The sequence below is a fragment of the Poecile atricapillus genome, chromosome 2, assembly GCF_030490865.1.
Source record: "Poecile atricapillus isolate bPoeAtr1 chromosome 2, bPoeAtr1.hap1, whole genome shotgun sequence".
NCBI lineage: Eukaryota > Metazoa > Chordata > Aves > Passeriformes > Paridae > Poecile > Poecile atricapillus.
Window position 1 is genome coordinate 12,644,568 of NC_081250.1, and position 9,756 is coordinate 12,654,323.

Sequence of the window (9,756 nt, forward strand, 5' to 3'; positions counted from 1 at the left end):
GATTATTTTAGAATGTCGCTCATTTCCCTTTCTATTATCTTCCAGAAAACATGCAGTTTTTGTGATTTTGTCTGACACCTTTGATCTTGATCTTTGAGCTCCCTAGATTAGCGAAAGTCTTAAGCCCATAATTTGCATGTGTAAATTCTTATAAATTTTTGCATCTTATTTTATTAATTTTTACATTACTCATTTTTACATCTGTTTAAAGGTGAGGTTTGTCCTAAATATTGCATATATTCAACTGTTCAAATTGAATATATGACAATTGATTTGAATATGTGTACTGTATAGATTGTAGATTTCTAGCAAATCTTTGGAATTCAATTCCTTAGGCCATGCAATCCTGCAATTTTTTCTTGCTGAAGAATTCTTAGAGTAAGTTGGATACATGCCAAAAGTGATGTTTCAGATTTTACCTCCAGGTTTCTGTAAGCATCCACACTGAGAGGAGTAATACTACCTGGAATCAAATAGGCTTATTTATCCCTTTGCAAATTTGTATTCTGAAACTCAGCATGAGAGCTGCAAGTGTGTTCTGCGTCAGGGTGGGAAAGTGGCCAAAAAATATTTCAGGATCATTAAATTTCAACAAAACTTCCCTTTTGCAGAAAAAGCAGTGCAATGTCAGGTGTATATTCATGCACCAGGTACACTGCAGAGGAGCAGCAAGGCTCAGGGGCTCTGGCTGCACTGGGACTGTCACCAGGGTTATTTTGGGCAGACACTGGCAAAAGCAGTACTGCACACCCAGACCCATGCTGGGCAGGACGTGGGGAAACATGCCAGATCTGCTCATAAAACAAATGGAAATGGTGTTTTAGTGGAATGGCAGAGATGGAAAAAGATGAATACTTCTCAGAAATGAAAAATTAGGAGGAACTGTTGTAAAAGTTTAAAATACTCAAAGTTTAAAGATGGAAAGGTAAAGCTGGAAGTGGACATAAACTGTAGGGAGCTGTCAGCTTTTTCCACACAAACCTCTGGCCCGTATGACACAGCACTGAAGACATATGGGTGTAATAAGGAAACATGATGTAACTGGGGATAACTGAAAGTTGGCCATATTAGGAAACGAGCTGGATTATATAAATACTCCAGAGCCATTAAGTTTATGGAAAGGATAGTTTATATAATGGGAAATATTTATAGACTTAGACCTCCTGGTTATGTAGAAAAAAACAGATGGAAAGTATTGCAAATGTCAGCCATACCTAGCCTTACACAAAGCAGTGTAAAATTTTGTATCAGTCCAAAATATCTCCAGGCTCAAAGTCCAAAAGCATTGATTCAAAGAATGCTAAGGAATTGTGCCCTGATAGCATAATTTATTTTTATCATGATATTTTAATTCTTTTGTCAGTTTATACTTTTATCTGGCAGCTCATTTTATTTTCTCTGAAAAGTGTAAGATTTTTATCATAATATGTTTTCTTACTTCCCACTGAAGAGTGCCTGGACTGTCTTAATTTCATAAACATGTACAGCCATAGAATCATAGAATGGTTTGGGTTAGAAGAAATTCTTATGGTCTGTAGAAATATCCCTTGAACTTCTGTTGATTGAGAATTAAATTCTGATTCCTTAGGGGTGAAAGTAAGGATTCAGGAGTGAGATAGGGTGAAGTAGGTTAATTATTGCAGCTTTACATTCTGGGTTTACTAGACTGTGGCTTTGCTATTCAAAGCAGATCTGCTTCATCAAGAAAACATCCTCGATAAATGCATGGAAGTGTTAAAATAATATGTAGATGTGATGTTTAGGGACATGTTTTAGTGGTGGACTTCACAGTGTAAAGTTAATGGCTGGATTCAATGATCCAGACTTCTTTTCCAACTTAAATAATTCTTTAACTTTATGACCTAGTGTGGCTCAGATGTCTATCCAAACTCTTAATGAAACCTAAACCCTCAAATGGATTGGACATATAATTTGACCACGATTCAGCAATCATTCAGATGTCTACAGAACTCCCATGAGTAGCTCACCTGTCACATAAGCCTTAACCCAGGGCAGGTTTCCTTCCCAGCAAGCCTGAACTTACATGTGTAAGTCTCACTGAAGTCAGTAGATATTGACCTTCTTGTGATTGCCAAGAACTTCTCAGACATCGACTAATGTGATTTGTTAACTATGGTATTATTGGTAACATTTCAACATGTTTCAAAGTAAATGAGTTTAATGGCACAGAGACAAGGAAAAAACCTCACACCTCTATCATCTCTAGACTGATAATGTATTATTAACCTGCTATTGTGGCTGCTATTCACTAATATGTGTATAAAAATAGTCAGTTTCAAATACATTCCTAGAGGATTCACAGCAAAAAATGCTAAAAGTTCTTTTTATTCTTTTCAAAAGAAGCAGCACACGGGACAAAATCAGATTCCAGTCTTACAGTGATATTCTCCAGTTCATGACCCTAATGACTTAACCTCTAAACTTAGAAATAAACTCCACAGATTTGAAAAGAGATATTCTCTAAGAAGAAAAGTTGGAAATAGTATTTTCACAGAAAACTAGGCAGAAGAATTAATTAGCCAGCTTTTGATAATTGATAATTGATAATTTGATTGGTAATCTTATTTATATTGACAAAAAAGCTTATGATCAAATGAGACACACAGCTTCTTCTTCCTTATTCTAGAACATCTGCTACAATTCAGGTGCTTTGGGTTATTTGTCAGCAATTATCACTGGTGGTTATGTCCGGTCCTGACAATTGAGAGCAACTCGATGGGCTTTTCAAATTAAAGCAGTACAAATGCCACTGAAAAATTTCTGAGTTCTATATACTTCAGAAAAATATAAGGTGGAAGAAACAAGTTAGTTGAGAGTTAGGGTCACTGGCAAATATAGAAAATAAAGCCATATATTGACATCAGTCATAAGTTTTCTGAAATATCTTAGTGTTGAGAAACTGCCTAGGATAAGAGGTAGAAACAGCATTTCAAGAAGATTTTCTTCAGAATAATATTTGAAAAATCTCACTGTATAAAACTAAAAAGGAAACGTTTCTTATCAATAAAGCTAGTAGCTTTCTTTTTTTATTTTTCAGAATTCTGGTTATAGAATTTAAAATAAAAGTCATTTACTGTGATGAAATTTAGAGAAAACCCTTCAAAAGGCATATTTTTAAAAGGAATTGCATGCTTTTATAAAAAAGCATTTTGTTTATAAAGACTATTACAATTAGTTCAGATCGGGGTGGAAATGAAGGAATGAAGTTAGGAGGGGGGGATTTACAATTAATTTCCTGCTGATATAACTCCAGAAGCAAGATACAATCAATCTCAATCACATTTGAGATTGTGTCACCACAGGGCTTTTAAGTAGGCCAACATATGATTAACATTTGTCTGCTTTAATAAAATATCCACAAAACCTCTAAAATTTCATGGACCGTCAGTCACATCTAACTTAGCTAAAGCTTTCATGACAAATTTATAATGTGGGACAAATCAGTTGTAAATTGTACATGTTTTGAGTAATCTTGTAAAAATGAGAAACAGAAATGAAAGTTTCAGTGATTGCATGCCAAATTCTGAACAGACTCCTGAGAACCAAATGGGAAAATTCCATCCAGGGAGGCCTTTGGTAGCATTAGGTGAAAGAATTACATTTTATTAGAGATAGTTGTGAGTGTTGAAGGTTGTAAACAAAGAAAAGATAAGGTAAAGAAATCCTAGTTTCCTATTAGGAAATTAGTGAATGCAAGTATATGGGGAAACATGCAATTCAAACCTCAGATAATGACAGTCTTGCTAGGAGCATCTGGCTTTAGAGCCAAGAGAATGTGTCCTTCCTGTCAAAATCCTGTTTACACCCACAGCCATCCTGTCATCAGGGGCTTCTGAGACATTTTAGAGCAATGGAATTAGCATAATCCAAAGAAAATAATCCCCACCCTTTTTTTGTCCCAAGTACAGATGATTTTCTGTGCGCGTGTGCTGTATTTGTTAACATGTCTGCTCTTAGCAAAAAAAACCTCCAGCAGTTCTACCCACAGTACCTTTAACATGAAAAAGATCCAAGCAGCACATTCAAGGTGTTTCCTGCTGTCGGATACTCCGTTATTTTGCATAAAAGGGCCGACACAATAGCACCTGAAAATAAGATGTCACAGAAAGCAGATGTAACCACCAGGCAGGGCAGGGCAAGAGGAGCCCTCAGTTCTCAGAGAAGCTCCTACTCATAAATTACCATTGCCAAATGTCTGCACGCTCCTCGGGCTTCTGGCTGTTGCCAGTAGAAGTGTGGATAATTCGGGGATAAATTCAGTATTGTTTGGCTCAATACTTTGAAGCATTTGATTCCAAAGTACTAAAACATATCTCCCAAGGCTGAAATAGCTACAGCAATTCAAATAAGATTTACAGTGTAGGTCGGTTGGAGATGGAATGGGTCAAAATCAGATGCCAAGATTAGTTCATTTTGAGAACAAAAAAGCTGTTACATTCCTTCAATCAAAACTTTCCACAAAAAGTGTCAGCCCTCACTCACAAGATGTAAAAAAGGATGAACCAAAGAAAATCCATACAAAAAAATGAAATGCACTGTAGGGACAGGCAGCAAGGAGAAGGCATGATTAAAAAAAATACTACTAAGGGCTCATCTGAGGATTTTTAAAGGAGAAATGCATTTTACCTGAAGACTTTTCTTTACAGTTTGAATAACAAAATTTTGGATTCAATTACATCAATGACACCAGGATCTAAGAAGAAAACTGAAGACACTTTAACATATTTGAGCAACTGTTGCATCTCATCTCACATCAAAACTTGATTCCTCTATTTTATTTTTTCTTTTAGGTTTTCTCAGTGTGATTGACTTGGATATATTGTATACATAGAATACAAGCACAAGATGGAAAAGAAACAACTTAATTCTATTCTTCTGTATTCTCTGCTTCATTTCATATTATGTGTAGTATAAATAATAGTCTAAAATTATACCTGTGAGGCTAGCAGAAACCACTTCAGATTTCATTGGACCCAGTTTTAAAATGGCCAGCCTTCAGGACTTTATTTTAAACAACATTGAATATGAAAGTGTTGTGAGGGGAAGGAAGAAAGGAGGAATTAAAGTGAAAGAACAATAACTGTACGTTGTTTTGGGGTTTTAAATGGCTTTTAGAATAACAACCTTTAAACAAATATCAGTAGAGACAGAATGCCATTGTGGCACTAAGGAAAACAGCATTAAAAACAATAAACTTCTCACAGGGTTTGGTTCAACATGTATTTTTATTCTTGTCAGCCAAACTTAAATAAGGGGACTTGATAAGGAAGCATTTGTGGCATATTTATATTACACAAGAGACAATGTTTTGAAAAAATATGTGCAAAGTGCATTAGGCATGTTAGTGTGGGCTTTTCTGCCAAACATAGCTGCAGTGGAAGGAAAACAAACAAACAAACAAGTGTCTACAAGTTTTCAGAGACAGTGTTAGCAGCTAGAAAGGGAGGTTTTGGCCATAAACATTGGTGTAAGCAAGTGAATGCCATTCTTTTATTTATATTTGCTACAACTATAAAAATATATCAAGAGGTGCAGGGGGAGACAAAATTTTCAAATTATTATGGTATGTCCTAGTAAATGCTTTGTGTGTATGGGTGCATGGGGGAGGAGTTTTCTAGTACAACAGCAAAATGAAACAATATCTCCTCAAAATACAGTACCCATCCTAGCCTGAAATTAAGTTTACTGTGTGTTCAGATGAGTGAAGAGAAAATAAGTGGTGTTCTTAGTTGAAGACTACAAAGGCAAAGAGAGCAGTCAGTGCTCACCAGTCTATATTTGCTGGTGGAGCTGTTTTATATTTTCATGGTATTCTATATGCTTTTATAATTCAGCTTCTCAGTTTTTCTGCAGCTCTTATTTCCATGATGCATAAGAAAATATATCAGTTTTATACTGTCTAGTTCTTGCCCCACTTCCCTTGTTTTTCAAGTCCAGCTTTCCTTCTCACTTTTTTCTTATTTATTAAATATTAATTTTCCCAGCAGTCCAAACTCAATAAGAATTAGGTTTTGCATTTTTTGTGGCATTTGGTATTTTTTTTCAGCATTTGGATGCAACAGGTAACTTTATAAAAATAGAGCGTGAATGTGACCCACATTTAGTAAGTATAGTTGCAATGCAAAATGGCAACATTGTTTTCATGATGGGCACCCAAAATATCTCCATGGATATCTTAATAGGGACATGAAGAGGGACACAAAATGGGATACATTTATCTGTCTCTCACCACATCCTGTAAAAGGACACCTAAAGATTACTAGGGCAGAAGAGGCAGGACTGGTGACATTTCCCTTAGGCTATTTAGTTTCCATTTAAATATCCACACATGACAAAGAACATAAGGTATAAGACACTACTACTTTTCATTTAGCTCCCTGCATCAGGTCTGACTTATGCAAAGCTTGCAAGATAAGAAAAGATACTCCCATCTCATCCTTTTTGCATTAATCCTAGTTAAATTCCTGTCCCTTGTCTCCAGTCATTTCTGAGTCTGTGTTTCTGCATTCAGAATAATTGTAAACTTTCTTACTCACTAAGTGTTAATTTTCTTTAGCTGAAGCAATTCAGAGCAGTCATTGCTTCCCAATGGAATTACTGCTTCTAAAGAAAGTGCCAAATTAAAGATAAACCTTGACTGCAGTTTTCTATGTTTGTGCTGTCTAATAAATAACTCAGTGGCTATGCACCTGCCCTGTCAAAAATTCTACGTTGGAACTCCCTAAGGAAAAATCTTCCTGAATATTTCAGCATCTTGATGTACAACTACCCTTATCCATCCCACACAGCTCCTCTACTGAATAACCCAAGGGATGCTACAGTCTGCCACGCTGGTGGTGTGACTGCTCTGAAATGTGCACTGCTGGGCTGAGAAATCTGTCAGCAGAAGCAGTCTGGAAGGATAGCCCTGTGCTAAATGATTCATTACCATGGAGTCAGTTAGTTGGTGTGAGCTTCTAAAATAAAATTGCTACAAAACCCTGCTCCCAGCAGACTGGAAAGTGAATGCCAAGTCATACTTTGAAAAAACAAAATAACACTCACCTGATGCCCACTCAAATGTATCTAGTCCTTTCTAGGTGAATTTCCTCTTCAAAGTCCAAAACATTTTAAGACAAATTAGAGTGCTTGGATTTGTTTGAGGTATTCCCCTTTTTTCAGCCTCTAAGCAAATTCATTCTATGACTTTATCTCAATCCCTGCTTTCTGTCCTGTGCAGCAAGTCATCACCCAGATATGGACAAGCAAATAGACCTTTGATTCTTAATGCATTGTCCACAGCTGAAAATCAGAACTGAGCTGGTTTTATCTCTAAATGAGCACTGTCCAGTTTGGGAAACTTCACAGACCTGGTATTTCAGTGGAAGTCAGGCTTTATAGACTACACTGCTGATTCACTAAGACCTTGTAATCTGTTCTACTTTTCAGCACTGGATTCAAAGAAATATCTCTGCAGCAAAAGCCAAGAGAAGAAGGTACAGAATTCCAAGCTTACTGTACAGATTATATATATCAGAGAACTCTTCTTTCTCCAGTGCTTTTATATTTGGCAAAAAGAAAAATCAACTTATTCCAAATAATAAAAAATAATCTCAAAAAACCACCAAAAATTAAAAAAAAAACAAACAAAACCAAACCTTATTTTCAATTAAAACAATCTATCTAAATCAAATGCCGTCTAATCACTGCTCCTCGATTTTTTTCTGTTTTTAAAGATATAGCCAAGAATCTGAAGCACAAAATATCTATCTTGTGTGTTGCCATCAAATGTATCCCTATGCCCAGCATATATTTGATTGCAAAATTAAAAACTAAAGAAGTCTAGAGAAGGAAAATGTTAAGCTTCAGCCAAGTGATCTGAACACAAGTGATACATCAGTGAGTGAAAACTGGTAACAGCCTCATCTGTGGAGACTGACCAATGACCTAGAACTGAGACTCACAGTCAGGTAACAGAGGATTCAAATGTTATCAACACGTGCACATTCTTAGCTGGTGGCAGTTGTGAAAATGTGCAGTTTAAGGTTAACCTTCAGGGAAAGAGGGCTGAGTTACTTTTTCATGTTTGCTGCCGCTGTTGGTTTTCAAATGTGGAGTTACAGGCACTCACATGTTACCCACATGCTCTGCAAAGCTCCTGGTCTTTGATTCTCCAGCTACGCCCTGATCTCTTGAGAAGTGTTTCAAATAACAAATAGAAAAAGATTAGCATAGCTTAGTGTAATGAATATGGGAAAAAGACAGTTTTGATGCCCTTGAAGTTGGAGAGCTTTTTGCCCACTGGGGATGTGTTGGGTAAACAGAAAAGGAGAAATAAAGCTGAAAAGTGTCTCCCATCAGTATTCTGCATCTGTGGGAGATGTGTGCAGTGTGACAGCCAACAGTAATGGAATGTGATCACTGACGTGCCACAGGAATAATGAATTCTGTCACTTCCCTTGTTATGCAAGTGCCACAGCTCATTTCTATTCCCTCTGCATTCAGGGGGTATATACCCAGAATCAGTACACAATAAGAAGAAAAATGAATTTGTGCCTCATGTGGCCAGACCAGACGTTGTCTTTGCATCCTGAAAACTTGATTATAGAAATAAATTTCATATATGAAATATATCTTTGTGCTTTTACGCTAATGAAAAGTGTTATTTGGAGGTTAATTATTATACTCCTGAAATTTTGGGCATTTTCCTAAAATGCAGTCACTTTTCATTTATGCTTGATGGAAAATTTATGTCCAAATATGCTTGATGGAAAATTTACGTCAAAATATTTCTCAAGTTACTTTATATAACCACTGAAATATGAAATATATGTGTAGATAAATTGGGACAGAAATGTGTCTGTAATCTGTATTTTGGAAGGAATCTATTTAATATAAATAAATTAAAATAAAAACTCACTACTCAAAATTATTACCTATTTATTTTAAAACAAATATATGCTATGAAAAATATAATTCATCTGGATTTCATGTAGAACATAATTTTCTAAAGAGCCACAAGAGGGAGTAAAGAGTAACCTTAAGAAAATTAAAGTTTGTAAAAATGTAAATCCCTGTATGAGTATTTATCCAGAGTGCAGTGAGCAGCAAGGGTACCACAGACAGAAGTGGAAGATGACTCCAGACCTGTCAGCGCTACCTGGCTTAAGAACAGCTCTCAGTGCTCCAAGGGGACTTGCAACACCAAGACATATTAATTATTAAGTTGATTTTTCATCTATATCCTATTTTTATATAGTGAGAGAACCAGCATAACTCCACACAGATGTTTTTTATTCAAGTTTAGCAACAGTTTTTGAAAACATCTTTTTTGTCTCTCTGTGTTAGGTCACATATTGTGAGCTTGTACCTGGAAAAGCTTTCGGTTTCTCTGCAGTGAAACATCATCACAAGGCAATTTATATACCAACTTTTTCTACTGGAAACCTGCATTTTTCTATAGGTGTTGGAATGGTCTGTGGCTTCTGATGTGTGGTCAAGAAAAGCTGTTGCCTGGTACTGCTGCTCTGAACTCCCACCATGTCTTCACCCAGTGTTGTCTGATCTCAGCCAGGGACGGGGAATATATATTGACTTTCCAGTGCGGATCCACTTTGGTCAAAATTTACCTTTAATATAAGATATGAATGAAAAGATTACTGATAAAGTTAAATGTATATGAAGTGTCTGTTAGGTAATTATTTTCTGTTTCAAATTTATTTCCTTTCCATATATTATAAGATACACAGTATAATT